Source organism: Mandrillus leucophaeus, unplaced genomic scaffold, assembly GCF_000951045.1.
Source record: "Mandrillus leucophaeus isolate KB7577 unplaced genomic scaffold, Mleu.le_1.0 Scaffold76, whole genome shotgun sequence".
Classification (NCBI taxonomy): Eukaryota; Metazoa; Chordata; class Mammalia; order Primates; family Cercopithecidae; genus Mandrillus; species Mandrillus leucophaeus.
In genome coordinates, this window is record NW_012108252.1 from 5,666,025 (window position 1) to 5,670,794 (window position 4,770).

The 4,770-nt window shown below is 51.6% G+C and overlaps 1 protein-coding gene across 2 annotated transcripts in view; it reads left to right on the forward strand.

The window, feature by feature from the left end:
* The first annotated feature begins 2,324 nt into the window (after window positions 1-2,324).
* AKAP2 (A kinase (PRKA) anchor protein 2) overlaps window positions 2,325-4,770 on the forward strand; it is a 120,101-nt gene continuing 117,655 nt past the window's right edge. For both annotated transcript variants that reach the window (XM_011966383.1, XM_011966384.1), the window contains exon 1: window positions 2,325-2,457. The gene's annotated coding sequence lies outside the window, so the exon portion shown is untranslated. The remainder of the gene's footprint in view (window positions 2,458-4,770) is intronic.

Sequence of the window (4,770 nt, forward strand, 5' to 3'; positions counted from 1 at the left end):
TTGAATAATATTCTAGAACTTTAAAATTAATATTAACAAAGCATTGACATTGCTTTAGTAAAGAAGCAATTCAGAATAAAGCTGGTATCTTTTTGTTGTTGTTGTTGTTTTTGAGATGCAGTTTGCTCTTGTTGCCCAGGCTGGAGTGCAATGGCACGATCTTGGCTCACTGCAACCTCCTCCTCCCAGGTTCAAACGATTCTCCTGCCTCAGCCTCCCGAGAAGCTGGGATTGAAGGCATGTGCCACCACGCCCGGCTAATTTTGTATTTTTAGTAGAGACGGGGTTTCTCCATGTTGGTCAGGCTGGTCGCGAACTCCCGACCTCAGGTGATCCGCCCGCCTCGGCCTCCCAAAGTGCTGGGATTACAGGCATGAGCCACCATGCCCGGCCTTGCTTTACTCTTCGTAATAATGAAACTAATTTTGTTTGTAAATTTTACACTTATTCAAATTTAGGAAAATATGAGAAGAGAATGATGAAGTACCTGCCGTGATACTGTTTACAACATCTCACATCTGATGTAATTCTAAAATTCTTCCTTAGAGAGTCTATGGTCCATATAAATAAACAACTGTGATACCCAAGCACACTCATTTTAATGTGAGTTTTTCACATGATATTAAAATGTTAAAAATAGATCAGTATCTAGGGCACCCAAGCATTTAATTCCTTAAATCGGAGACATGAGGAGAAAAAAATGAAAAGGAAGGAAGAAAATAAGGAAAAGGAAGGAAGGAAGACAAAGTTGAGTCAAGGCTGAAGCTCTGTCATCTCTGAGCACTGGTTAGTAAATTCTGTTGAAATTCAACAGTATAAGAGACAAACAGGCGAAAAGGATGGTGAAATCATTTCCAAATATCGAGAAAAAGGAGCCTCTTGACATTCAGGAACCCTGAGAACAGCTGATGTCCCATTGTAGACTTCGTCCTCTTGGATGAAAGTGTGAATAGAGCTCAAGGCAGGGAAGAAGCCTTTTCTCTGGAGGTGCTATTTATGGTGCCCTTAGCCTGGATGGGCTTTCAGGGTAGTTCCCAAGGATATCATTTCTTTGTATTGGAAATCAGGGACCTCAGTGGGTTAGGAAAGTAGAATCAGTCCATAGCTATTGTCTTTCCCTGCTGTTTGACATGTAAAATTGACTCCCAGAAGAGCAACCCAGGGCCTTGTCAAGGGGTGGGGAAAACAGCAGACTGCCCTAGGGTGGAAATCTAACTGAGAGTGCAAGGGCGACTTGCAAAGCTGGGGAGAGAGAATTGCTGGAAAAATCATGCCTAGGGCAAAGCTGAATTCAAGAAATCTGACTTTTGTGATCTTCCTCGGCTGAGAACGAACGCCGCCACCTACAGCAGAGTAAGTCCACAGCTTGCTTTTGAAAAGTGTTGCTCTCTAGGTAGGCTGTTTGTGTGTGCGTGTCCTCTCTGAGGATTTCCAGACGGTTCATTTTCAAAGGGTCATTAGCATTATTTAAATATTCATGTGGGGGAGGGGATGAGAGACTGAAATTTCAGACATCTCAAGAGTGAGGGATGGCTGGCCACCCGCCTAATACAGCCCCAGTCTGTGGATCCGCTGCCTCCTTCCCCCTCGGCTGGCTTTGTTAGCACACGCGCTCTGACACCGGGCCACCGGCTGCCACTACACGGAGGGCAGCAGGAAGGCTCTGGCGAGCCAGTGAGTTGGAAGCATCTCTGTCCACACCTCAGCCTCTGAACCCCATCGGGGGAGTCCCCAAACACGCGGCGACACCATTACTGCCACAAAGACGCACTTCGCAACCAGTTTCGGGGTCGCTCTGACCCTAAGGGCAGTCGTGGTGCTAGGTAAGGGACAAGGGGCTCTCTCCCCGCCTGAGTGGGAACTCAGTAGCTCCTGGCATTTAGTGCACACAGGCACTCAAACACTTCCACATACGCTCATGCGCACATATGTGTACACCAACACACACGTCCACGTGTACACACAGCGACACGCCACCCCGCCCCAAAGCCCCGTGCGCTAACAAGTGTCCACATACCCAGACACAGCGCTCCCCTGAGTTAGGAAATACTCAGCTTTGCGCGCCTCATCCATCCCTCCGTCTTTCCCTCCCTCCAGTCTCTCTATTCATTCATTTCTTGGTTTGTGCATAGATTCCGCCGAAGTCGCTGAGAGGAGAAGATGTGGGTGGATGGGGAGGAGAGGGGAGGGGAGGAGAGAGGAGGGCGGCCCCTGAGCTGGGCGACTGGAGGGGAAGCGAGGGGGCGGGGAAGGGGCGGGCCCCGGGAGTAGGCGGGCGGGGCTCCCCGCCCTCCAGCGCGCCCTGAGGCCGCCACTCCCTGCAGATGCGCTGGCCCCAGCCCGGGGCTGCCGCTCGCCTTCCCCCGGAGTCTCCTGGACCCCTGGAGCGGGAGGCAGCGGCCGCGCGGCGCTGGAGCAGAGCCCCAGGACTGCGCCTCCGGGAGCCGGAGCCCAGAGGTGGGTGTCCAAGCTGGGGCGGGGCTGGAGTGTCCTTGGGTGTGAGGAAGGGGTGGTCGAGGAAGGGCTGGAGATCTGGGAGTCCTCGGAAGCACCGCGGGCTTTTAAAGGGCTTTTTGTGGCCCTTGTCGAGCGGAGCGTGTGCTGGGAGAGGGCCCGGGTGGAGGGGCTGTGGCCATGTGGATTTGAATTCCTAGGTTTGTGGGAGGGCCAAGCCTTTGGCTACTTTGTTCAATGCTTATCGCTTATATATGCTTTAAAAAATAAACGCAGGACTCCGCTTCCCCCTGCATACACACAGAGCTGGGCTGTGTGTGTCCTTTTCAGGAAAAGCAGTGAAATCAAATGTGGTCGTGGCCGCGTCTCCTGCCCCGGGAGCACTGGGAGGTGCAGCCGTTCCTTCTAGCTCGCAAGGAAGGCGTGGGTCCTGCCTTTTGGGTGGCAGAGCCGGGGGCATTTTCGCAAGTGCTAAACTTTTCAGAGAGACTGAAGTCAGGAAGGACCCGGCCCCGGCCCCAGCCGGAGTCTTTCGGAATAAGGTCCAGGGAGCTGAACTCGGGAGATGATGCAGGAGGAGCCAGCAGCCTCTTCTGCCCTGGGAGGAAGAACGCGGTCCGGGTCCGAGCTGAGCCAGTTCGACCTGAGGCTAGGACCTCAGCAGTTAGAATGTGGTATCTTATCCGGGATAAAGCCGGAGTTTGCGTCTCTGTGGGCCCTTCTTGGGGACACTCTGGGGTATGGGAGGAGCAGACCGTGGGGGAGAGTATTGGATAAGCCGTGCCTGAAATGTCCGTAGAGGCGCGCCCGCAAGGGCCAGAGCAAGGAGACACTGGTGGCCCCGAGAAACCCCAGAGAAACGGAGTGGACGGGAGGGGAGTAAAACGGAGCCCGGGAGAGCCGGAATCCCGCAGCAGGGAGCTGTGGCGCTGGTAGCCGGGTGAGGACTGAAGGCAAAGGGCGAGACGGCGTGCAGCCGGGCTGCCGAGCTCTCCAACCCGGATGCCAGGCGCTCACCAGCCCGAGGGATCCCTCCCGACCCACAAAGAGGGCGTCTGGGAGGTGACTTGTTTAGAGAGATGGTGGATTCCCCCTCCAGACCCAGGAAAGCCAGTTTCCCGTGTAGGGTAGCAGGGGTTTGACTCTGATAGGCTGCGTGGTCAGATCAGACTTTGACATATCATTACCCTTCCCTGTAGCAGTTTTACATGCAGCGCAGGTGATTTGGGAAGACTTCCTAAATGTATAATATTTCTCTTTGAAAAGAAACTTCACCTACTCATAAGTCTATACGCCTCTCTCTGTACTGCATCTTGGAATCTGTGAACAAGCCCGTGTCTCCCAGGAAGCGCTCTTCTATCTCAATTCGCGTTTCACAGGCTCCTGGAGACTGCATGAGTACAAACTCCTCTCACCATTGGGATCCCAGGGAATTTGCTTCCTTGTCTTTTGTTCTGATTAGAGTTCATTTAAGCATCACACTTGTCTTTCTGGAAACGTTCTTAATTTAAATTTAACTAAACTTCTCTTTCTTCCAGTCTGGCAGCTTCCCCAACATTCATGAATAAAATTTCATAATAACATGTCTAGAAATGAGGTGTATCCAGTAAGGAGTTTACTCTGTTTCTTTAAACATAAAGACTTGGCCTAAAGAGTGTTTCAAGCAATGCTCCTCTGCCAGCTGTCTCCTCCCCAGTTTTGATCCTTGGACCTTTCTTTTTCTTTCTTTCTTTCTTTTTTCTTTTTTTGAGACGAAATTTCACTCTTGTTGCCCAGGCTGGATGCAATAACGTGATCTCAGCTCACTGCAACCTCCCCTTCCTGGGTTCCAGCGATTCTCCTGCCTCAGCCTCCCAGGTTCCTGGGATTACAGGCTCCCACCACCACACCCAGCTAATTTTTGTATTTTTAGTAGAGATGGGGTTTCGCCATGTTGGCCAGGCTGGTCTCCAACTCTTGACCTTAGGTAATTCACCTGCCTCGGCCTCCCAAAGTGCTGGGATTACAAGCATGAGCCACCACACCCAGCCTGGCCCTTTCCTTAAAGGACATCTTCTCCTTTGAGTGGAGGCACACCAAGTTTCCTGCAATTATCTTGGACAGCACCAACAAAATAGTCCTGGGCCAGGGACAACAAAAGTAATGCTGCCTGTCTCCCAGTCCTTTACTTAACAGACTCTGCTGGAGAGTTCATTTCACTTTCTTTTTTGGGATGCTGAGGTGCTAGGATGAGAGGAATAGCTGGGCTTTGAGATGGGACAAACATTTTGAAATACTCATTATCTCATAGTTTTGGCATGACAGTTGGCACCACTT